Source organism: Poeciliopsis prolifica, unplaced genomic scaffold (genome assembly GCF_027474105.1).
Source record: "Poeciliopsis prolifica strain line A6 unplaced genomic scaffold, Auburn_PproV2 SCAFFOLD148, whole genome shotgun sequence".
NCBI lineage: Eukaryota > Metazoa > Chordata > Actinopteri > Cyprinodontiformes > Poeciliidae > Poeciliopsis > Poeciliopsis prolifica.
The window spans coordinates 60,306-86,065 of NW_026562523.1; the positions used below are offsets into that span (position 1 = coordinate 60,306).

Below are 25,760 nucleotides of genomic sequence, written 5' to 3' on the forward strand. Positions count from 1 at the left end.
GACCAGCTGGAAGTCCACAAAGAGGCAGAGCTCATCCATGGCGGCCACGGCGCGCCGCGCCAGCCGGTGGGACCGCACCGCCCGCCGCGTGAACTCCCTAAAGGCGCAGACTCGGGCCTGTAGCGGCGGCGGCGCCGCCCGGACCAGGCCCGCGGCCCGACCCGCCCGGCACACGCCCAGCCGGTGGCGCAGCAGGAAGCCGACGGCCCAGTCATAGGAGATGCGGAAGGCGTCGCCAAACGCCTTCTTTTTCTTCAAGATGGACGCCTTGTTAAACAGGTTGCTCTCGGTGAGCGGCAGCTGCTGCTCCCGCATGGACAGCACCCAGGCCACCATGTGCGCCGCGCCGTCCGCATGCCGCTCCTCCTCCTGCGCCGGCCGCGCCCGCGCCTCCCGCAGCCAGCGGCGGATCAGCTGCGGTCGGTGGAGAAGACTCGGGACGCCTGCCGCAGGCCTTCGCAGAGCGCAAACAGGATGATGCGGAGCTGCCGCACCGACAGCGGGCCGTGGCGAACCGCGGCAGGCTGCGGCGCAGCATGACCGCCGCTCTCTACAGGCGGACTGGAGTCTGGACCGGCTCCGGTCGGGTCCATCTCCTCGTTCTCTGGCTCGTCCAGCGGCTCGTCGTCGGAAAAGTCCAGGTCCTCCACTGGGCCGAACGTCTCGTCTACGCTGACATCATCCAGGATGATCTCTCCGCTGCAGCAACAGACACCTGGTTACCCACAGCTCCACCAGAACCAGGCCAGAACCGGAGCGCCCCTTACCTGAGTCTGTCCTTCAGGAAGCCGAGCTTGGTCGACCCTGAAACAGAGGGCAGGTCAGCATTTGGACGGATCGGAACCGGCGCTGGAGGCGGCGGACTCACCCCGGTGGAGCGGCGGCAGGCCGTGGAACTCCCAGAAGCAGCTGGGCCGCTTGCACAGGTTGGCGTCGCAGACGGTGCAGCCGTACACGCTCTCATGCCTCAGGTTCTTAGTGTTGCAGTTCCTGCAACGCTTGGAGACGCTGCTGATCTTCGCCATCTTGTGCCGTTGCTGGACCGGTTCCTCGGCGGCAGCCCGGGCTCCACCGAGGCACGGCGGCTGCGGTGCATCGCCGTGCCTCTGGGCGCAGCGCGCCAGCTGGTTGCCCAGCCGGCGGCGGAAGGCCAGCTGGCTGAACAGGCCGTCCTGCACCCAGGCGGGCGGGTTGTCCTTGCGGCTCTCCCGCAGCACGATGAAGGCGTTGACAACGCTCAGGTTGACCAGGAACCAGAACAGATTGCGCCAGTGGCGGTCCTCGGCACGCCTCCCAGCGGGTTGCAGGCCAGCAGCTGCTTGCAGATGTCCACGCCCCGCATGTTTTCCTGCAGCAGGCGGAAGGCCATCCGCCCACCAGCCCGCCCGCCTTGCTCCTCCAGACGGCGTCCGGCTGGCCCGGCGCCGCATTGGTTGACAGGCAGCCCATCTCCTTGGTGTCGCGCCAGCGAGTGGCCAGCAGGGGGCCGCAATGCCTCTGCAGGAAGTCTCCCGGGTTGCGCAGTTTCGCCCTCGTCCCACAGCGGGCGGGGAAGGACGGGGCTGGGAGGCGGGAAGGAGCTGCAGGCGTAGATGTTCTGCTGCAGGAGCGACTGCATGAGCGGGACGGAGGCCAGCGTGTTGGCCAGGAACAGCTGGTGGTGCTTGTTGTCCAGCCCCCTGACCAGTTCCGGCACCACGCTGGAGCCAGGTCCGTGCCGCGCCGCTGCCCCACTTGGATGGACAGGCGGTGGCAGTAACCGGACTTGGAGTCGCAGAGCAGCCAGACCTCAGGCTGGGCGCGGCCGCCGCGCTCCTCGCCGCGCTCCTCGCCGCGCTCCTCGCCGCGCTCCTCGCCGCGCTCCTCGCCGCGCTCCTCGCCGCGCTCCTCGCCGCGCTCCTCGCCGCGCTCCTCGCCGCGCTCCTCGCCGCGCTCCTCGCCCTCCAGGCTGGGCAGCAGCGCCCGGTCCACAGCCAGGCAGCAGTTGGGCCGGTAGGCGTCCCACATGGCGCCGCACAGGAGGCCCAGCATGGGCCGGAAGGCGTGCAGCGGGTCGGCTGAGCGGCCCGGGCCGTGGAGCTCCCCTCCAAGTTGCCCATGCGGAGGTGGGCGGCGAGCTGCTGGAAGCGGCGCAGCGGCATGGCGCGGTGGAAGGTGTAGCTGTTGTCAAAGTGGTTGAAGGACCAGTAGTGCGCCGGGTCCGGCAGGTTGTGGACGCCCATCAGGATCACCAGGCCCAGGAATCCTTTGACCTCCCGGTCGGTGACGGGGACCCAGTCGGGCGGGCAGCGGCCCAGCAGGCGGCACGCCTTGGCGTGGGCGTTGGTCTCCTTGGCGATGAGCTCAACGAGCGCCGGCGGGAAGAGCAGGCTGAAGAAATCGATGGCGTCGCTGTTCTTGGACAGGAAGTGGTTGGGCCCACTGGGCTGGGTGAAGGACAGGATCGGGGTCCAGGGACTGTCCTCCGGACTTTTCCAGCTCTCTGCCAGCTTCCAGGACGGTTCTGCTGAGTCCTGGTTCTGGTCCGGTTCCTCTAAAGACCGCTGCTCTGCGCTGAGGCACAGCAGGATGTCAGGCTCAACGTACTCTGGAAAACAGAAGAAGAAGTGGTTAGCAGAACCACAGGTTTCACTGCAGCCCTTCAGAACCTGATTCAGGCTGAGAACCAACCCAGAGCTCTGGGCTTCAAGGTCAGGAAGCTGCTGACCTTCTGACCTCTCTGGGTTCTGGATCCTCAGCTGGTCCAACGTACCAGGGACCCGTTCAGACGGCCCTGCTCCCTCCTGGGTATTAAACACTTAATGTGTTAACAGTGGAGCTAATATTTTGCTTTGCCTTAACTTTGTAAATGTTTAGCAGACTTAGCTTTCCCTGCTTCTCCTAAAGCTTCTTTTTCTTGGCTGTTAATTTTTCAAGTGGTTAATCGTTTGTCTTCATGCTCTTATTTTGAAGTTATCAATACGCAACAACTATGCAACTGAAAGCAGGAGTGAAAGAATCACTGTGACGTGGAATGGTCCGTAGCACCATTCTCTAAGGAGCAGCGCTAACCTCAACGACACGACATGAGGGAAGTTATCTGGAGAGCTCAGCCACTCTGGACCCCATTCACGCCTTCATGATCAGTCGTCCTGGTCCCTTTGCAGAGAAACAGCCCCAAAGCATGATGCTGCCACCCCCATGCTTCACAGAAGGTATGGTATAGTTTGGATGGAACTCCACATGGTCTGCCCTCCAAACACAGCGAGTTGTTTCTGGCCATGTGACTCTCTGCCGATGCTTTCTGGTAACTCCAGACAGCCCGGATCTGGACCCGAGTCCCTGATTCGGACAGCAGCCTTCTGCAGGTCCCAGCCTTCTGCAGGTCCCAGCCTTCTGCAGGTCCCAGCCTTCTGCAGGTCCCAGCCTCTGTTTTGGGATTTTTGCTCACCGTTCCTGCGATCATTTTGACCCGACAGGGTGAGATCTGATGGAAGGAGATTTTATGTCTTCCATTTTCTAGTTATTACTCCCACAGTTGATGTCTTCACACCGGGCTGCTGGCCTGTTCTACCGATTGGTTTCAGCTCGTTGCTCTTCACCAGAGTGGAGTTTGGAGTGTGACTGTTGGTCAGTTTCAGGCCTCTCATCATTTTCAGAGGGAGAATTTGTAAATCCTTTTCCCCACTGTGATATCTTCTAACACGTTGGTATCAACATGGTTTCCGTTTGACCAGAACCAGTTTTGAGTTCTGAATGCAGGAAAACTTCCTGCTGGGAAATCTCCATGCAGTTCATAAGGCAGGGGTCCCCAAGGGGGCCCCTGAGGGCCGCATCCTGCATGTTTCAGCCTCTCCCTTGTTTAACGCACCTGGATCCAATGATGGCTCGTTAGAGAAGAATATTGGCAATCTGGAAAGGTTGTCACTACCACCAAGGAGAGACCAGAGCATGCAGGATGCCGGCCTCTTTTTCCTCCTCCGCCTGCCGGAGGAGGCCGCAGCCTGACCCCGGTCAGCGTGTGTACGTCAGCCTGACTGGACGCCGTCAGACAACAGAACCGGAATCTGGACAGGGCTCTGAGCTGGTCCAGTGCATGGAGGTGCAGCCTCACCGCGGGACCAGCAGGTGGCTCCATCGTGCTCCGGGTTGCTCAGCAGGTGTTCGGCCATCTGATCTGCCGTCTGAGGCAGGAAGTCGCATTCAGAGCAGCGCAGCAGGAAAGCGCTGCAGGAGACAAAGCAATGAATCAGCACGCAGCGCTACAACCAGGACACTCGCTCAACAGCTGATTGGTCCTTACCAAGGGGGCGGAGCCTTCTGCAGAGGAAGCACCTTATCCCTGGAGCCGCGGACGTGGTGGCTGGAACCCATCAGAACCAGTTAGAGAAAACCCCAACAGAACCACATTCTGTTATCCAGGAGGATGATTATTTGTGATTAAGATGAATGATGTGAAAGAAAATAATCAAATAGCGTCAGAATATCTTATTGATGTAGATTTTTTTATACTTTAAACCTGAGACTGAAGCATAATATTAAAGGTAATATTAAATAATGCCTCCATTCATTGCTTATTTCTCATCTGTGTTTCCACTTGTGCATTTTTACACACTTCATACTTGAGAATAACGTTTAAATGCAACCAAATGAATTGTTTTTATCAGCATTTTCTCTTTCATAGATTTCTTAAGCAGCTCCGACCAAACACAACTCTACTTGATTGTCAGAATAATCAACAGATTACTATAGTAATCCCTACTATGTAGTACTCTGTGCAGTTCCCTGTAGTACTGGGAGGCACTGGGAGGCTTACTGGATCATGTGGGCGGCGTAGGCCCGGGCAGCAGCTGCTGTAAGGACACAGCAGGCAGTGGACGTAGGTTGGGTAATGAGCCGTCAGGTCTGATGCGTCGGTTCTGCACTCCAGACACAACAACCGGTCCGCCGACCAGAACCTGCAGGAAATAAACGGGCTGAAGGAACGCTCAGAACCTGACAGAACTCCTCCGGTTCCGCTCTAATTCCTAGTAACATTTTAGCTCTTCCAGTCTGGCTGTCCTCTGCTGCTCTCTGCAGGATGGACGCGGCGCTGCAGCCTCACCTGCCGGGCTCTCGGCAGCCCGGCCCCCTCCGGGTCGGGGACTTGAGAACTTTGAACAGCGGGGGGTTCTTCTGGATCGGGAACATCGGCTCGGTTTTGATTCTGTTGGGCTGAAAATGCAGTTTGCCGCCATCGGAGGCCTGACCTTCCCGTAGGTCCGGATGGTTACCTAGAGACAGCAACAGAGCGCACTCTGCCTGAGCAGCTGTGACATCATCAGACACCGGAGCAGGTGTGGGTGGGGCTCACCTTTGACCCCGGTGGCAGCCCCTCCAGCTGCGGCGGCCGGCGGAAGCTGCGGTGGTTCTCCACCTTGTGCTGCATCTTGTCTTTGAGGAAGGTGAACTGAAGGCGACATCTGTTGCAATGGAAGGCCTGGCTCAGCTGACACAGGAAGACAGGGGTTACCTTTCAAAGTAAAGCTCTTTCCTTTATTCACCTGCAAGAACAATCAGAACCTGCAGATGATTCCTGCAGCTCCCAAATTACATCAAGGGTCAGGAGCAACAAGCAGACTGGAATACCTGGTCTGGGTGTGTGTGTGTGTGTGTGTGTGTGTGTGTGTGTGTGTGTGTGTGTGTGTGTGTGTGTGTGTGTGTGTGTGTGTGTGTGTGTGTGTGTGTGTGTGTGTGTGTGTAAAGGTGGATGCTCACCTTGTGCCTGAACAGGTGCTGCTGGTAGTTGCCCGGGTTCTTCATCACCTTCAGGCAGAAGACGCAGAGCAGGAACGGCGTCTCTCTGTGGAAGGTGGCGAAGTGCTGCACGACGTCCGAGTAGAAGGATGAGCGAAACGAGCACACCTGGAGACACACCTGAGGTCACAGCCAGCGACCAGAGAGGGAAGCTGTGGCAGACGTGGCAGACTCACCTGGCAGACGTAGGGCATTTCGCCCGGCTTGTGGTTGGACTTCATGTGGTTGAGGAAGGCCGGCTCGCTGTCGAAGGCCCACTCACAGATCCGACACAGACCTGAAGGAGAGGACAGACAGGATGAGATAGCGCCAGGAGAACACCTGGCTGCTGCAGGTGAGGCTCGTACAGGTGGACTGGGCGGAGCCGTGGACCTGGTCCTGGTGATCCCTCAGCTGGATCTGGGATGAGAACTGGCGGTAACAGAACCGACAGCACTGACGCTCTTTACTCTCCACTACGAGCTCCGAGTGGTGCAGGACGTGCTGCATCAACCTGGAGGCACAGGTAAACAGATGGGTTCCAGTGGGTTCAGGTGAGTTGAGGTGAGTCCAGGTGAGTCCAGGTGAGTTCAGGTAAGTTCAGGTGAGTCCAGGTGAGTCCAGGTGAGTCCAGGTGAGTTCAGGTGTGTCTAGGTGCGTCAGGTGTCCAGGTGATTTCAGGTGAGTCCAGGTGAGTTCAGGTGAGTCCAGGTGAGTTCAGGTGTGTCTAGGTGCGTCAGGTGTGTCCAGGTGAGTTCAGGTGAGTCCAGGTGAGTTCAGGTGTACCTACCTGAGGTTGTTCTCTGCCCTGAAGCAGCAGATGTTGCATGTAAAAGAGAAGATGGCGGCTCCAGGCGGCGGCGGCCTCCTCAGGCTGACGTCTCCGCTGAACCTGCCGTAATAAAACTCCTCCACACTCATGACCACCCGGGGGGGCACAGCTGCGGTCGCCGTGGTAACCACACACTGGGTGGGGCCTGGAGCTGTGGGCAAGGAATTGTTAGTCTGAACCGGTTTGGTTGTTATCGGTTACAAAACCGGATCAGAACCGCTCCAGGTCAGTCACTGGACCTGGGTGTCTCACCTGTGGTGGCACTGAAGGGCGTGGCCTTCAGGACTCCGTTGGTGGAAGCGGGCCGGAGGCCCGGCAAACCGGCAGGCTTTAGGGAGCCGGCGCCGCCCACAGGCGCCACCTGCAGGTTGACTGTAAAACAGCAGCAGAGTGGTGAGTCCAGCTGGTGGGTTCAGAATCTGGCCAAGCGTCCGCGAGGCTCACCGGATCCCGGAGCGCCGGTTCTGATGGTCAGAGTGGTGAAGCCAGATCCCGGGTGGGCTGGACTGGGTCCGGTCTGGTTCTGAGACAGCACTGTAGACACGGCCACAGCGGGTCGGACCAGCTGGCCCAGAGTTGGCGCTGTGGAGACAAGGGGCAGGTGAGCAGGGTCAGAGGTCAGCGGCGTTCGTTCCGGGCCGAGCGGACCTACACTGGATCAGCTGGACTGTCTGCAGGTTGGGCTGCAAGTTGAGAACCAGCGGCGCGCCGGGAGTCATCACTGCGGGAACCTGGAAGCCCTGCAACAGGAAGCATGCCATCAGCGTCCAGGTCGCCATGGAAATGGGTCGGTGGCCTCGGGCACGACCTGTACCTGCGCGGTCAGGAGGATCGGCTGGGTGGCACCGGCGCCGGGCCCGGCCGGCAGAAAGAACGTTCCACCAGCGGTCTGCGTCAGGATGAGGGGCGGAGCCGAAGCCCTGAGGGGCGGGGCCGAGGTAGTGGACTTGGAGGTGGAGACGGAGAGAGGAGGAGGAGGGGCCGAGGAGACGAAGGGCGGAGCGCCTGAGACAGACAGATGAGCACTGGTGCACCTGCACTCACCTGGGGGCGGGGACACTCACCTGGGAGAGGTGTGCTGGGCAGGGGAGACCTTGGGGGCGGAGTCTCACAGGGTGAAGAATCCTCCACTGTGGAAATAAAGCGTCAGGTCAACCTTTGATCCCTAAGCTTTAGCGTTAGTTCCTGCTAAATCTAAAGATCATGATCAATGATCTGCTAAAATTATTGATCAGTTAAACCTGATAGTTCCATCATTAGCTTCTGTTAAATATAATGATGATATAGCATTTTAGCATTAGCTTCTGCTAAATCTAATGATGATATAGCATTTTAGCATTAGCTTCTGCTAAATCTAATGATGATATAGCATTTTAGCATTAGCTTCTGCTAAATCTAATGATGATATAGCATTTTAGCATTAGCTTCTGCTAAATCTAATGATGATATAGCATTTTAGCATTAGCTTCTGCTAAATCTAATGATGATATAGCATTTTAGCATTAACTTCTGCTAAAGCTAAAGATGATATAGCATTTTAGCATTAACTTCTGCTAAAGCTAATGATGATATAGCATTTTAGCATTAACTTCTGCTAAAGCTAAAGATGATATAGCATTTTAGCATTAACTTCTGCTAAAGCTAAAGATGATATAGCATTTTAGCATTAACTTCTGCTAAAGCTAAAGATGATATAGCATTTTAGCATTAACTTCTGCTAAAGCTAATGATGATATAGCATTTTAGCATTAACTTCTGCTAAAGCTAAAGATGATATAGCATTTTAGCATTAACTTCTGCTAAAGCTAAAGATGATATAGCATTTTAGCATTAACTTCTGCTAAAGCTAATGATGATATAGCATTTTATCATTAACTTCTGCTAAATCTAATGATGATATGGCGCGTTCCCGTTCGCAAATCCACTGTAGAAGTTCTGAAGCTGAATTGTTCTGGTGTGTAGCTGAAACCCCAGTCCGCTTAAGACCATCGCTAAAGACACAGTTCTGTTCAGATTCTTCCAAAAAATGTGTAGGTACTTGGAACCCAGCTCAGGTCCAGGAGAGTCCTGATCTGGACCAGTACCAGCAGAGCGTTTTTGTCCCACCTGGCTCTCCATAGTTGTCTGTGTACTCCATGTCGTCTTCCTCCACGCTGTCGTCCACCTGTTGCCACGGTTCCAGCTCCTCCTCCTCACACTCCATAAACAGCTCAGTGTCCATGTTGCTATGGAGACAGAACAACCCGGGTCGGGCTGACCCGGTTATAACTTTATTACAAAGTAATCTGAACAAGTTCAAAGGTCATATGGAGTCAGTATAAGAACGATTAATGTCAATAAAACACAACAACATTAAACGGATCCAGACGTCTGGAAAAATCTGGAAACCTTTAACCAGCAGGAGGCGCCACAATCACGCTGAGATTGATGCTGGAAGTCACATTATTCACTACTGAGACACGAAGCCAATACTTTCATCATATTACGTCACTGCAGCAGGAACCTTTTCACATTTTCTGTCAATTTGACCTGAGATCATTTCCTGAGTGGTCTGACCGTACGGCTAACAGCTGTAATCATAATAATGATTAAATCACAGAAAGAGATAGAATTACTAACCAATTTTGTGGCTCTAACCAACCTAAGACAACTCTCTTTCATGACATGAAAGGTTCTATAATGACTAATAATGTCATGTCTTCTTTGTTTAATGCTGATTGAAAGAGCTGCTGTAACTCTGCACTACTGCCATCAACTGGACTGGGGGATGACAAGAAATTAATAGAAATAAGAAAAAAAGATATTTTGTCTCTTTTGTGATTCATGTGCAATATCTTCCATAAACTCATGATTTATTAAGGCCTGTTCCGATACATGTAATCATTGACTCTAGCTCCATATTTTCCACATTAATGCTACGGAAATGTCTCCCTGTATCAACTATGTTACAGTTTTCATGCAAGGTTTTCTTAAATATTTATTAGTCATCATTTCACATCTAATTTTGAAGAAACTATGTTTGTTGTACGCCCTCACTCAGGCTGCAGCGACAAGGTTAAACTTGTCGCTGCAGTACCAGCAGCCGCAGGGGGCGCCCGCGCTCCCAACGTCCTGTTTGTTCCTTTGATTCTCCCTGTAGCTTCTCTGTTCCGGCGGGAACAAACTTCCAGTCCAAACCGGAACACCATTGGAGGAGACTGCGGGTCACTGTGGACTCAGAAACGGTGCTGAGTCCGGTAGAACCGCAGCCGTACGGTTCTCCGGTCTGTGTCCGCCCGCCCCGCTCCTCCAGCGGCTGTCCACACATACACACCGAGTACACCCTCCCACCGCCCGGCTGGCTCTGTCCGTGAGCTCCGGGTCAAACCGAACCGCTCCTACCTGCAGCTGGGGCGTCGCTTCGGCAGTCGGACCGAACCGATTCGGACTGTTCTACTCCTTCTTCTTCACGCGCGCTGCAGTTCGACACGCAGGAGGCGGGCCTTCCTCCTCATAGTTTGTTTCAGAGCCGTGGATTGGCTCTCTGGGGTCTGACGTTACGTCCCCATCAGACAGCTCTGCCTGTGATTGGTTGATGAGAATTTTTCTGGAGGAACCAACGTGAGCTGCGGGTTTTCAGAAGATCAAGGATTACCCGGCCCGGTTCGACCGGAGCGGGTTCTGTGACCCGGAGCGGTGCAGCCCATAACCTTTTACACACAAACAAACATCAACTGTGGCCTGTATGGCGGCCTGGCAGCGCCAAAGCCCGAGCCCAGGGACATCCAGAGACGCCATATTGGTTTTGGTGTTTTGAAGGGGCGTGGTTACGAATCGCGACGTCACGAGTTAACCTGAAAAGGACTTCCTCTTGTTAAACAAAGACAAAAACACACAAATAGAAACCAGAGGCTGTTTGGTGTTTTATTCATTTGTTTTTAAAATAACTTTAAATCAAATGAAGACGAGACAACCTCAAGAAACCGATTTCAAATGGATTTTATTTGCTGGGGATAAAAAGACTCTCCAACCGGATGTTGTGTGAAAAAGTAATCACATCCTAAAGCCTCTAGTGCAGGGGTGCTCAAGTCCAGTCCTGGAGAGCTACCGTCCTGCAACTTTTAGTTGCAGCCTTACTCCAGTAGACCAGGCTCAGCTCTGAACAGGCCTGGTAACGATTCATTTGATTCAGGTGTGTTGGAGCAGGGATGCATCTGACAGTTGCAGGATGGTAGCTCTCCAGGACTGGACTTGAGCACCCCTGGTCTAGTGTCACTGTGGATGAACTTTGAGGTCACTTTTTTGAGCAGATAAACCACAGATTGTCTACAAAGGGCCTAGTTAAAACCTGAACTTCCCATAAACAGGTCGGTCCTCCTGGAAAATATGTCTGATTGAAATTAATTCATCAGAGTGAGTCAAAGTCATAAAGTGAAGGTCGTCCAGCCATAGCATGACACTGCCACCATGATGTATGACTGTTTCGTTTCACTGCAGATGAAAGTGGACTGAACTCATAGGACCACAGAACTTTCTCCCTGGGTTTCTGACCAGAACCGGAACCAGATCTGACACCCTTTCCAGACTTTGTGTCTCATCAGGTCCAAACTTGTGCTGTCTGTTTCCTGTTGTCAGACGGGTTCTGGTTCTGGTGAAATGGTCAAACAGTTCTGCATTTACTTGTCTGATGTTATTATCTGTCTTAACATCAAAAAAATAGAAACTCAAAAGGAGATAAATAATCAGACAGGATGAAAAAGTTAAATTATTGGTTTACAAAATGCAAAAACAACATAAAACACTGACCACCCAATTATTTTTAATTTATTGTTGTAAACTACATTTAATATTTTGATTGTCTCTGAGTCTTCTTTGGATTTTACATGTCAGGATAAATCAGTTTTTAATGGAAATATAATATGTCTGTGTTAGAATCATGGCAGCCAATCAGCTGAAGGCAAAACCTCAGCACAGGTTTTACCCCAAGCTAACAGAGAGCTGATTAATGCTGCTGGAGGAGTCCAGCATGAATAAAGATTGAATTCATATTAACTGGCGCCACCGGACGCCACCGGACGCCAGGAACCTGAACGTGCCAAGTCAGTATTTAGAGATTTATCTTTAACTGCTGTCTTGAGAAAAGTCACAAGCTAAAGCTATCTAGCTGAGTTGGCAGTGGTGGTTCTCTCATCAATCAATCAATCAACTTCATTAGTGTAGCACATTTTAGCAAAAAGGCATTTCAAAGAGCTTTACATCATAAAATCACAAAAAAACAAAAGTCAGAAACGCAGGAACAAATGTCAATTTTCATCGTTAACCATCAGATGCCGAGACATTCATCTTCTGGAGGGTCAGAGGTCAAAGGTCACCAGCATGTCTGTCCAGGAGACAGCTCCGTAAATGTCCAGCAGATCCGGTTCTAGTTTGTTGTGGTACCGGTCCGGTTCTGTTTGTGTGGTTTCCTGCTGTTCTAATCCTTCCTGTTCTTCAGATGGTAACTGATCCCAGAGGAGCTCTGATCCATAATCTGCTCTAATCTGTTAATCCGTCCTCCTCTGAGCCGGTTCTGCTCTGCTCTGCTCAGTCTGCGCCAACCTGCAGGGATGGAAGCTGCTGCTCCAGAGGAGTTCCTGGTTCTGCCGTGGCCCAGCGACGGCGGGTCGGACCCGGGGCCCGGAGGCGGCGGCGTCCTGCTGACGTGTGGAGCCGCTGTGGGAGTCACTCTGATCTGTAAGAACATTTTACCGGACCGGAACCAAGAGACTAGAAAGAACCAGAATGTTTGTAAACGATACATTAATTATAAATAGGAATTATTTTTGATCTCGTTTAGATAAAAACCTTCGGAGGATTTTCTCCCTCAAAGTTTGATGACTCATGTTTTCACATCTTACTGTAATCATTGTAATAAACACATAGCCACCAGTTACAGTAGAATCTGAAAAGTGTGGCATGAGTTTATATCTAAACCATCCCATAATATCAGGCTGGTTGTCCAGTCAGCATGATGCTGCCACCACCTGCAGGCTTGTTGAGCTAATTTCTCCCTTAAAGTGTTTTCCACCATCCCGTCGAGCCGGTCCGTCTCATATTGGTCCCGGTCTGGTCCAGTCTCATATTGGTCCCAATCTGGTCCAGTCTCATATTGGTCCCGGTCTGGTCCAGACTCATATTGGTCCCAGTCTGGTCCAGTCTCATATTGGTCCCAGTCTGGTCCAGTCTCATATTAGTCCCAGTCTGGTCCAGTCTCATATTGGTCCCAGTCTGGTCCAGACTCATATTGGTCCCAGTCTGGTCCGGTCTCATATTGGTCCCGGTCTGGTCCAGTCTCATATTGGTCCCAATCTGGTCCAGTCTCATATTGGTCCCTCTGGTCCAGACTCATATTGGTCCCAGTCTGGTCCAGTCTCATATTGGTCCCAGTCTGGTCCAGTCTCATATTAGTCCCAGTCTGGTCCAGTCTCATATTGGTCCCAGTCTGGTCCAGTCTCATATTGGTCCCAGTCTGGTCCAGTCTCATATTGGTCCCAATCTGGTCCAGTCTCCTATTGGTCCCGGTCTGGTCCAGACTCATATTGGTCCCAGTCTGGTCCAGACTCATATTGGTCCCAGTCTGGTCCAGTCTCATATTAGTCCCAGTCTGGTCCAGTCTCATATTGGTCCCGGTCTGGTCCAGACTCATATTGGTCCCAGTCTGGTCCAGTCTAATATTGGTCCCAGTCTGGTCCGGTCTCATATTGGTCCCAGTCTGGTCCAGTCTCATATTGGTCCCAGTCTGGTCCAGTCTCATATTAGTCCCAGTCTGGTCCAGTCTCATATTGGTCCCAGTCTGGTCCAGTCTCATATTGGTCCCAGTCTGGTCCAGTCTCATATTGGTCCCAGTCTGGTCCAGTCTCATATTGGTCCCAGTCTGGTCCAGTCTCATATTGGTCCCAATCTGGTCCAGTCTCATATTGGACCCAGTCTGGTCCGGACTCATATTAGTCCCGGTCTGGTCCAGTCTCATATTGGTCCCAGTCTGGTCCGGTCTCATATTGGTCCCAGTCTGGTCCAGTCTCATATTGGTCCCAGTCTGGTCCAGTCTCATATTGGTCCCAATCTGGTCCAGTCTCATATTGGTCCCAGTCTGGTCCGGACTCATATTAGTCCCAGTCTGGTCCAGTCTCATATTGGTCCCAATCTGGTCCAGTCTCATATTAGTCCCAGTCTGGTCCGGTCTCATATTGGTCCCAGTCTGGTCCAGTCTCATATTGGTCCCAATCTGGTCCAGTCTCATATTGGTCCCAGTCTGGTCCGGACTCATATTAGTCCCAGTCTGGTCCAGTCTCATATTGGTCCCAATCTGGTCCAGTCTCATATTGGTCCCAGTCTGGTCCGGACTCATATTAGTCCCGGTCTGGTCCAGTCTCATATTGGTCCCAGTCTGGTCCGGTCTCATATTGGTCCCAGTCTGGTCCGGTCTCATATCGGTCCCAGTCTGGTCCGGACTCATATCGGTCCCAGTCTGGTCCGGTCTCATATTGGTCCCAGTCTGGTCCGGACTCATATTGGTCTCAGTCTGCTCCAGTCTCATATTGGTCCCAGTCTGGTCCGGACTCATATCGGTCCCAGTCTGGTCCGGTCTCATATCGGTCCCAGTCTGGTCCGGTCTCATATTAGTCCCAGTCTGGTCCAGTCTCATATTGGTCCCAGTCTGGTCCGGTCTCATATTAGTCTCAGTCTGCTCCAGTCTCATATTGGTCCCAATCTGGTCCAGTCTCATATTAGTCCCAGTCTGGTCCAGTCTCATATTAGTCCCAGTCTGGTCCAGTCTCATATTGGTCCCAGTCTGGTCCAGTCTCATATTGGTCCCAGTCTGGTCCAGTCTCATATTGGTCCCAATCTGGTCCAGTCTCATATTGGTCCCAGTCTGGTCCGGACTCATATTGGTCCCAGTCTGGTCCGGACTCATATCGGTCCCAGTCTGGTCCGGTCTCATATCGGTCCCAGTCTGGTCCGGTCTCATATTAGTCCCAGTCTGGTCCAGTCTCATATTGGTCCCAGTCTGGTCCGGTCTCATATTAGTCTCAGTCTGCTCCAGTCTCATATTGGTCCCAATCTGGTCCAGTCTCATATTAGTCCCAGTCTGGTCCAGTCTCATATTAGTCCCAGTCTGGTCCAGTCTCATATTGGTCCCAGTCTGGTCCAGTCTCATATTGGTCCCAGTCTGGTCCAGTCTCATATTGGTCCCAATCTGGTCCAGTCTCATATTGGTCCCAGTCTGGTCCGGACTCATATTAGTCCCGGTCTGGTCCAGTCTCATATTGGTCCCAGTCTGGTCCGGTCTCATATTGGTCCCAGTCTGGTCCAGTCTCATATTGGTCCCAGTCTGGTCCAGTCTCATATTGGTCCCAATCTGGTCCAGTCTCATATTGGTCCCAGTCTGGTCCGGACTCATATTAGTCCCAGTCTGGTCCAGTCTCATATTGGTCCCAATCTGGTCCAGTCTCATATTAGTCCCAGTCTGGTCCGGTCTCATATTGGTCCCAGTCTGGTCCAGTCTCATATTGGTCCCAATCTGGTCCAGTCTCATATTGGTCCCAGTCTGGTCCGGACTCATATTAGTCCCAGTCTGGTCCAGTCTCATATTGGTCCCAATCTGGTCCAGTCTCATATAGGTCCCAGTCTGGTCCGGACTCATATTAGTCCCGGTCTGGTCCAGTCTCATATTGGTCCCAGTCTGGTCCGGTCTCATATTGGTCCCAGTCTGGTCCGGTCTCATATTGGTCCCAGTCTGGTCCGGTCTCATATCGGTCCCAGTCTGGTCCGGACTCATATCGGTCCCAGTCTGGTCCGGACTCATATCGGTCCCAGTCTGGTCCGGTCTCATATTGGTCCCAGTCTGGTCCGGTCTCATATTGGTCTCAGTCTGCTCCAGTCTCATATTGGTCCCAGTCTGGTCCGGACTCATTTCGGTCCCGGTCTCATATTAGTCCCAGTCTGGTCCGGTCTCATATCGGTCCCAGTCTGGTCCGGTCTCATATTGGTCCCAGTCTGGTCCGGTCTCATATTGGTCCCAGTCTGGTCCGGTCTCATATTGGTCCCAGTCTGGTCCGGTCTCATATTGGTCCCAGTCTGGTCCGGACTCATATCGGTCCCAGTCTGGTCCGGTCTCATTTCGGTCCCGGTCTCATATTAGTCCCAGTCTGGTCCGGTCTCATATCGGTCCCAGTCTGGTCCGGTCTCATATTGGTCCCAGTCTGGTCCGGTCTCATATTGGTCCCAGTCTGGTCCGGTCTCATATTGGTCCCAGTCTGGTCCGGTCTCATATTGGTCCCAGTCTGGTCCGGTCTCATATTGGTCCCAGTCTGGTCCGGACTCATATCGGTCCCAGTCTGGTCCGGTCTCATTTCGGTCCCGGTCTCATATTAGTCCCAGTCTGGTCCGGTCTCATATCGGTCCCAGTCTGGTCCGGTCTCATATTGGTCCCAGTCTGGTCCGGTCTCATATTGGTCCCAGTCTGGTCCGGTCTCATATTGGTCCCAGTCTGGTCCGGTCTCATATCGGTCCCAGTCTGGTCCGGTCTCATATTGGTCCCAGTCTGGTCCGGTCTCATATTGGTCCCAGTCTGGTCCGGTCTCATATTGGTCCCAGTCTGGTCCGGTCTCATATCGGTCCCAGTCTGGTCCGGACTCATATCGGTCCCAGTCTGGTCCGGACTCATATCGGTCCCAGTCTGGTCCGGTCTCATATTGGTCCCAGTCTGGTCCGGTCTCATATTGGTCTCAGTCTGCTCCAGTCTCATATTGGTCCCAGTCTGGTCCGGACTCATATCGGTCCCAGTCTGGTCCGGTCTCATTTCGGTCCCGGTCTCATATTAGTCCCAGTCTGGTCCGGTCTCATATCGGTCCCAGTCTGGTCCGGTCTCATATTGGTCCCAGTCTGGTCCGGTCTCATATTAGTCTCAGTCTGCTCCAGTCTCATATTGGTCCCAGTCTGGTCCGGACTCATATTGGTCCCAGTCTGGTCCGGTCTCATATCGGTCCCAGTCTGGTCCGGTCTCATATCGGTCCCAGTCTGATCCGGTCTCATATTGGTCCCAGTCTGGTCCAGTCTCATATAGGTCAAAGTCTGGTCCGGTCTCATATCGGTCCCAGTCTGGTCCGTTCTCATATTGGTCCCAGTCTGGTCCAGTCTCATATCGGTCCCAGTCTGGTCCAGTCTCATATCGGTCCCAGTCTGGTCCGGTCTCATATTGGTCCCAGTCTGGTCCAGTCTGATATTGGTCCCAGTCTGGTCCAGTCTCATATTGGTCCCAGTCTGGTCCGGTCTCATATTGGTCCCAGTCTGGTCCGGTCTCATATCGGTCCCAGTCTGGTCCGGTCTCATATCGGTCCCAGTCTGGTCCGGTCTCATATTGGTCCCAGTCTGGTCCAGTCTCATATTGGTCCCAGTCTGGTCCAGTCTCATATTGGTCCCAGTCTGGTCCAGTCTCATATTGGTCCCAGTCTGGTCCGGTCTCATATTGGTCTCAGTCTGGTCCAGTCTCATATTAGTCCCAGTCTGGTCCGGTCTCATATTGGTCCCAGTCTGGTCCGGTCTCATATTGGTCCCAGTCTGGTCCGGTCTCATATTGGTCCCAGTCTGGTCCAGTCTCATATTGGTCTCAGTCTGGTCCAGTCTCATATTAGTCCCAGTCTGGTCCGGTCTCATATTGGTCCCAGTCTGGTCCGGTCTCATATTGGTCCCAGTCTGGTCCGGTCTCATATCGGTCCCAGTCTGGTCCAGTCTCATATTAGTCCCAGTCTGGTCCAGTCTCATATTGGTCCCAGTCTGGTCCAGTCTCATATTAGTCCCAGTCTGGTCCGGTCTCATATTGGTCTCAGTCTGGTCTAGTCTCATATTAGTCCCAGTCTGGTCCGGTCTCATATTGGTCCCAGTCTGGTCCGGTCTCATATCGGTCAAAGTCTGGTCCGGTCTCATATCGGTCCCAGTCTGGTCCGGTCTCATATTGGTCCCAGTCTGGTCCGGTCTCATATCGGTCAAAGTCTGGTCCGGTCTCATATCGGTCCCAGTCTGGTCCGGTCTCATATCGGTCAAAGTCTGGTCCGGTCTCATATCGGTCAAAGTCTGGTCCGGTCTCATATCGGTCCCAGTCTGGTCCGTTCTCATATTGGTCCCAGTCTGGTCCAGTCTCATATCGGTCCCAGTCTGGTCCGGTCTCATATTGGTCCCAGTCTGGTCCAGTCTCATATTAGTCCCAGTCTGATCCAGTCTCATATTAGTCCCAGTCTGGTCCTGTCTCATATTGGTCCCAGTCTGGTCCAGTCTCATATTGGTCCCAGTCTGGTCCAGTCTCATATTAGTCCCAGTCTGGTCCAGTCTCATATTGGTCCCAGTCTGGTCCAGTCTCATATTGGTCCCAGTCTGGTCCAGTCTCATATTAGTCCCAGTCTGGTCCAGTCTCATATTAGTCTCAGTCTGCTCCAGTCTCATATTGGTCCCAGTCTGGTCCGGACTCATATTGGTCCCAGTCTGGTCCGGTCTCATATCGGTCCCAGTCTGGTCCGGTCTCATATCGGTCCCAGTCTGATCCGGTCTCATATTGGTCCCAGTCTGGTCCAGTCTCATATCGGTCAAAGTCTGGTCCGGTCTCATATCGGTCTCATTTCGGTCCCGGTCTCATATTAGTCCCAGTCTGGTCCGGTCTCATATCGGTCCCAGTCTGGTCCGGTCTCATATTGGTCCCAGTCTGGTCCGGTCTCATATTAGTCTCAGTCTGCTCCAGTCTCATATTGGTCCCAGTCTGGTCCGGACTCATATTGGTCCAGTCTGGTCCGGTCTCATATCGGTCCCAGTCTGGTCCGGTCTCATATCGGTCCCAGTCTGATACGGTCTCATATTGGTCCCAGTCTGGTCCAGTCTCATATCGGTCAAAGTCTGGTCCGGTCTCATATCGGTCCCAGTCTGGTCCGTTCTCATATTGGTCCCAGTCTGGTCCAGTCTCATATCGGTCCCAGTCTGGTCCAGTCTCATATCGGTCCCAGTCTGGTCCGGTCTCATATTGGTCCCAGTCTGGTCCAGTCTGATATTGGTCCCAGTCTGGTCCAGTCTCATATTGGTCCCAGTCTGGTCCGGTCTCATATTGGTCCCAGTCTGGTCCGGTCTCATATCGGTCCCAGTCTGGTCCGGTCTCATATCGGTCCCAGTCTGGTCCGGTCTCATATTGGTCCCAGTCTGGTCCAGTCTCATATTAGTCCCAGTCTGGTCCGGTCTCATATTGGTCTCAGTCTGGTCTAGTCTCATATTAGTCCCAGTCTGGTCCGGTCTCATATTGGTCCCAGTCTGGTCCGGTCTCATATCGGTCAAAGTCTGGTCCGGTCTCATATCGGTCCCAGTCTGGTCCGGTCTCATATTGGTCCCAGTCTGGTCCGGTCTCATATCGGTCAAAGTCTGGTCCGGTCTCATATCGGTCCCAGTCTGGTCCGGTCTCATATCGGTCAAAGTCTGGTCCGGTCTCATATCGGTCAAAGTCTGGTCCGGTCTCATATCGGTCCCAGTCTGGTCCGTTCTCATATTGGTCCCAGTCTGGTCCAGTCTCATATCGGTCCCAGTCTGGTCCGGTCTCATATTGGTCCCAGTCTGGTCCAGTCTCATATTAGTCCCAGTCTGATCCAGTCTCATATTAGTCCCAGTCTGGTCCTGTCTCATATTGGTCCCAGTCTGGTCCAGTCTCATATTGGTCCCAGTCTGGTCCAGTCTCATATTAGTCCCAGTCTGGTCCAGTCTCATATTGGTCCCAGTCTGGTCCAGTCTCATATTGGTCCCAGTCTGGTCCAGTCTCATATTAGTCCCAGTCTGGTCCAGTCTCATATTGGTCCCAGTCTGGTCCAGTCTCATATTGGTCCCAGTCTGGTCCAGTCTCATATTGGTCCCAATCTGGTCCAGTCTCATATTGGACCCAGTCTGGTCCGGACTCATATTAGTCCCGGTCTGGTCCAGTCTCATATTGGTCCCAGTCTGGTCCGGTCTCATATTGGTCCCGTCTGGTCCAGTCTCATATTGGTCCCAGTCTGGTCCAGTCTCATATTGGTCCCAATCTGGTCCAGTCTCATATTGGTCCCAGTCTGGTCCGGACTCATATTAGTCCCAGTCTGGTCCAGTCTCATATTGGTCCCAATCTGGTCCAGTCTCATATTAGTCCCAGTCTGGTCCGGTCTCATATTGGTCCCAGTCTGGTCCAGTCTCATATTGGTCCCAATCTGGTCCAGTCTCATATTGGTCCCAGTCTGGTCCGGACTCATATTAGTCCCAGTCTGGTCCAGTCTCATATTGGTCCCAATCTGGTCCAGTCTCATATTGGTCCCAGTCTGGTCCGGACTCATATTAGTCCCGGTCTGGTCCAGTCTCATATTGGTCCCAGTCTGGTCCGGTCTCATATTGGTCCCAGTCTGGTCCGGTCTCATATCGGTCCCAGTCTGGTCCGGACTCATATCGGTCCCAGTCTGGTCCGGTCTCATATTGGTCCCAGTCTGGTCCGGTCTCATATTGGTCTCAGTCTGCTCCAGTCTCATATTGGTCCCAGTCTGGTCCGGACTCATATCGGTCCCAGTCTGGTCCGGTCTCATATCGGTCCCAGTCTGCTCCGGTCTCATATTAGTCCCGTCTGGTCCAGTCTCATATTGGTCCCAGTCTGGTCCGGTCTCATATTAGTCTCAGTCTGCTCCAGTCTCATATTGGTCCCAATCTGGTCCAGTCTCATATTAGTCCCAGTCTGGTCCAGTCTCATATTAGTCCCAGTCTGGTCCAGTCTCATATTGGTCCCAGTCTGGTCCAGTCTCATATTGGTCCCAGTCTGGTCCAGTCTCATATTGGTCCCAATCTGGTCCAGTCTCATATTGGTCCCAGTCTGGTCCGGACTCATATTAGTCCCGGTCTGGTCCAGTCTCATATTGGTCCCAGTCTGGTCCGGTCTCATATTGGTCCCAGTCTGGTCCAGTCTCATATTGGTCCCAGTCTGGTCCAGTCTCATATTGGTCCCAATCTGGTCCAGTCTCATATTGGTCCCAGTCTGGTCCGGACTCATATTAGTCCCAGTCTGGTCCAGTCTCATATTGGTCCCAATCTGGTCCAGTCTCATATTGGTCCCAGTCTGGTCCGGACTCATATTAGTCCCAGTCTGGTCCAGTCTCATATTGGTCCCAATCTGGTCCAGTCTCATATAGGTCCCAGTCTGGTCCGGACTCATATTAGTCCCGGTCTGGTCCAGTCTCATATTGGTCCCAGTCTGGTCCGGTCTCATATTGGTCCCAGTCTGGTCCGGTCTCATATTGGTCCCAGTCTGGTCCGGTCTCATATCGGTCCCAGTCTGGTCCGGACTCATATCGGTCCCAGTCTGGTCCGGACTCATATCGGTCCCAGTCTGGTCCGGTCTCATATTGGTCCCAGTCTGGTCCGGTCTCATATTGGTCTCAGTCTGCTCCAGTCTCATATTGTCCCAGTCTGGTCCGGACTCATTTCGGTCCCGGTCTCATATTAGTCCCAGTCTGGTCCGGTCTCATATCGGTCCCAGTCTGGTCCGGTCTCATATTGGTCCCAGTCTGGTCCGGTCTCATATTGGTCCCAGTCTGGTCCGGTCTCATATTGGTCCCAGTCTGGTCCGGTCTCATATCGGTCCCAGTCTGGTCCGGACTCATATCGGTCCCAGTCTGGTCCGGACTCATATCGGTCCCAGTCTGGTCCGGTCTCATATTGGTCCCAGTCTGGTCCGGTCTCATATTGGTCTCAGTCTGCTCCAGTCTCATATTGGTCCCAGTCTGGTCCGGACTCATTTCGGTCCCGGTCTCATATTAGTCCCAGTCTGGTCCGGTCTCATATTGGTCCCAGTCTGGTCCGGTCTCATATTGGTCTCAGTCTGCTCCAGTCTCATATTGGTCCCAGTCTGGTCCGGACTCATATCGGTCCCAGTCTGGTCCGGTCTCATTTCGGTCCCGGTCTCATATTAGTCCCAGTCTGGTCCGGTCTCATATCGGTCCCAGTCTGGTCCGGTCTCATATTGGTCCCAGTCTGGTCCAGTCTCATATTAGTCCCAGTCTGATCCAGTCTCATATTAGTCCCAGTCTGGTCCTGTCTCATATTGGTCCCAGTCTGGTCCAATCTCATATTGGTCCCAGTCTGGTCCAGTCTCATATTAGTCCCAGTCTGGTCCAGTCTCATATTGGTCCCAGTCTGGTCCAGTCTCATATTGGTCCCAGTCTGGTCCAGTCTCATATTAGTCCCAGTCTGGTCCAGTCTCATATTGGTCCCAGTCTGGTCCAGTCTCATATTGGTCCCAGTCTGGTCCAGTCTCATATTGGTCCCAATCTGGTCCAGTCTCATATTGGACCCAGTCTGGTCCGGACTCATATTAGTCCCGGTCTGGTCCAGTCTCATATTGGTCCCAGTCTGGTCCGGTCTCATATTGGTCCCAGTCTGGTCCAGTCTCATATTGGTCCCAGTCTGGTCCAGTCTCATATTGGTCCCAATCTGGTCCAGTCTCATATTGGTCCCAGTCTGGTCCGGACTCATATTAGTCCCAGTCTGGTCCAGTCTCATATTGGTCCCAATCTGGTCCAGTCTCATATTAGTCCCAGTCTGGTCCGGTCTCATATTGGTCCCAGTCTGGTCCAGTCTCATATTGGTCCCAATCTGGTCCAGTCTCATATTGGTCCCAGTCTGGTCCGGACTCATATTAGTCCCAGTCTGGTCCAGTCTCATATTGGTCCCAATCTGGTCCAGTCTCATATAGGTCCCAGTCTGGTCCGGACTCATATTAGTCCCGTCTGGTCCAGTCTCATATTGGTCCCAGTCTGGTCCGGTCTCATATTGGTCCCAGTCTGGTCCGGTCTCATATTGGTCCCAGTCTGGTCCGGTCTCATATCGGTCCCAGTCTGGTCCGGACTCATATCGGTCCCAGTCTGGTCCGGACTCATATCGGTCCCCAGTCTGGTCCGGTCTCATATTGGTCCCAGTCTGGTCCGGTCTCATATTGGTCTCAGTCTGCTCCAGTCTCATATTGGTCCCAGTCTGGTCCGGACTCATTTCGGTCCCGTCTCATATTAGTCCCAGTCTGGTCCGGTCTCATATCGGTCCAGTCTGTCCGGTCTCATATTGGTCCCAGTCTGGTCCGGTCTCATATTGGTCCCAGTCTGGTCCGGTCTCATATTGGTCCCAGTCTGGTCCGGTCTCATATTGGTCCCAGTCTGGTCCGGACTCATATCGGTCCCAGTCTGGTCTGGTCTCATTTCGGTCCCGGTCTCATATTAGTCCCAGTCTGGTCCGGTCTCATATCGGTCCCAGTCTGGTCCTGTCTCATATTGGTCCCAGTCTGGTCCAGTCTCATATTGGTCCCAGTCTGGTCCAGTCTCATATTGGTCCCAGTCTGGTCCAGTCTCATATTAGTCCCAGTCTGGTCCAGTCTCATATTGGTCCCAGTCTGGTCCAGTCTCATATTGGTCCCAGTCTGGTCCAGTCTCATATTGGTCCCAATCTGGTCCAGTCTCATATTGGACCCAGTCTGGTCCGGACTCATATTAGTCCCGGTCTGGTCCAGTCTCATATTGGTCCCAGTCTGGTCCGGTCTCATATTGGTCCCAGTCTGGTCCAGTCTCATATTGGTCCCAGTCTGGTCCAGTCTCATATTGGTCCCAATCTGGTCCAGTCTCATATTGGTCCCAGTCTGGTCCGGACTCATATTAGTCCCAGTCTGGTCCAGTCTCATATTGGTCCCAATCTGGTCCAGTCTCATATTAGTCCCAGTCTGGTCCGGTCTCATATTGGTCCCAGTCTGGTCCAGTCTCATATTGGTCCCAATCTGGTCCAGTCTCATATTGGTCCCAGTCTGGTCCGGACTCATATTAGTCCCAGTCTGGTCCAGTCTCATATTGGTCCCAGTCTGGTCCGGTCTCATATTGGTCCCAGTCTGGTCCAGTCTCATATTGGTCCCAGTCTGGTCCGGTCTCATATTGGTCCCAGTCTGGTCCAGTCTCATATTGGTCCCAGTCTGGTCCAGTCTCATATTGGTCCCAATCTGGTCCAGTCTCATATTGGTCCCAGTCTGGTCCGGACTCATATTAGTCCCAGTCTGGTCCAGTCTCATATTGGTCCCAATCTGGTCCAGTCTCATATTAGTCCCAGTCTGGTCCGGTCTCATATTGGTCCCAGTCTGGTCCAGTCTCATATTGGTCCCAATCTGGTCCAGTCTCATATTGGTCCCAGTCTGGTCCGGACTCATATTAGTCCCAGTCTGGTCCAGTCTCATATTGGTCCCAATCTGGTCCAGTCTCATATAGGTCCCAGTCTGGTCCGGACTCATATTAGTCCCGGTCTGGTCCAGTCTCATATTGGTCCCAGTCTGGTCCGGTCTCATATTGGTCCCAGTCTGGTCCGGTCTCATATTGGTCCCAGTCTGGTCCGGTCTCATATCGGTCCCAGTCTGGTCCGGACTCATATCGGTCCAGTCTGGTCCGGACTCATATCGGTCCCAGTCTGGTCCGGTCTCATATTGGTCCCAGTCTGGTCCGGTCTCATATTGGTCTCAGTCTGCTCCAGTCTCATATTGGTCCCAGTCTGGTCCGGACTCATTTCGGTCCCGGTCTCATATTAGTCCCAGTCTGGTCCGGTCTCATATCGGTCCCAGTCTGGTCCGGTCTCATATTGGTCCCAGTCTGGTCCGGTCTCATATTGGTCCCAGTCTGGTCCGGTCTCATATTGGTCCAGTCTGGTCCGGTCTCATATTGGTCCCAGTCTGGTCCGGACTCATATCGGTCCCAGTCTGGTCCGGTCTCATTTCGGTCCCGGTCTCATATTAGTCCCAGTCTGGTCCGGTCTCATATCGGTCCCAGTCTGGTCCGGTCTCATATCGGTCCCAGTCTGGTCCGGTCTCATATTGGTCCCAGTCTGGTCCGGTCTCATATTGGTCCCAGTCTGGTCGGTCTCATATTGGTCCCAGTCTGGTCCGGTCTCATATTAGTCCCAGTCTGGTCCGGTCTCATATCGGTCCCAGTCTGGTCCGGTCTCATATTGGTCCCAGTCTGGTCCGGTCTCATATTGGTCCCAGTCTGGTCCGGTCTCATATTGGTCCCAGTCTGGTCCGGTCTCATATTGGTCCCAGTCTGGTCCGGACTCATATCGGTCCCAGTCTGGTCCGGTCTCATTTCGGTCCCGGTCTCATATTAGTCCCAGTCTGGTCCGGTCTCATATCGGTCCCAGTCTGGTCCGGTCTCATATTGGTCCCAGTCTGGTCCGGTCTCATATTGGTCCCAGTCTGGTCCGGTCTCATATTGGTCCCAGTCTGGTCCGGTCTCATATCGGTCCCAGTCTGGTCCGGACTCATATCGGTCCCAGTCTGGTCCGGACTCATATCGGTCCCAGTCTGGTCCGGTCTCATATTGGTCCCAGTCTGGTCCGGTCTCATATTGGTCTCAGTCTGCTCCAGTCTCATATTGGTCCCAGTCTGGTCCGGACTCATTTCGGTCCCGGTCTCATATTAGTCCCAGTCTGGTCCGGTCTCATATTGGTCCCAGTCTGGTCCGGTCTCATATTGGTCTCAGTCTGCTCCAGTCTCATATTGGTCCCAGTCTGGTCCGGACTCATATCGGTCCCAGTCTGGTCCGGTCTCATTTCGGTCCCGGTCTCATATTAGTCCCAGTCTGGTCCGGTCTCATATCGGTCCCAGTCTGGTCCGGTCTCATATTGGTCCCAGTCTGGTCCAGTCTCATATTAGTCCCAGTCTGATCCAGTCTCATATTAGTCCCAGTCTGGTCCTGTCTCATATTGGTCCCAGTCTGGTCCAGTCTCATATTGGTCCCAGTCTGGTCCAGTCTCATATTAGTCCCAGTCTGGTCCAGTCTCATATTGGTCCCAGTCTGGTCCAGTCTCATATTGGTCCCAGTCTGGTCCAGTCTCATATTAGTCCCAGTCTGGTCCAGTCTCATATTGGTCCCAGTCTTGTCCAGTCTCATATTGGTCCCAGTCTGGTCCAGTCTCATATTGGTCCCAATCTGGTCCAGTCTCATATTGGACCCAGTCTGGTCCGGACTCATATTAGTCCCGGTCTGGTCCAGTCTCATATTGGTCCCAGTCTGGTCCGGTCTCATATTGGTCCCAGTCTGGTCCAGTCTCATATTGGTCCCAGTCTGGTCCAGTCTCATATTGGTCCCAATCTGGTCCAGTC

General features: G+C 53.2%; 1 pseudogene; it reads left to right on the top strand.

The window, feature by feature from the left end:
- The first annotated feature begins 12,171 nt into the window (after positions 1–12,171).
- Positions 12,172–25,760, top strand: part of LOC129355848 (retinol dehydrogenase 12-like) — a 30,134-nt pseudogene continuing 16,545 nt past the window's right edge.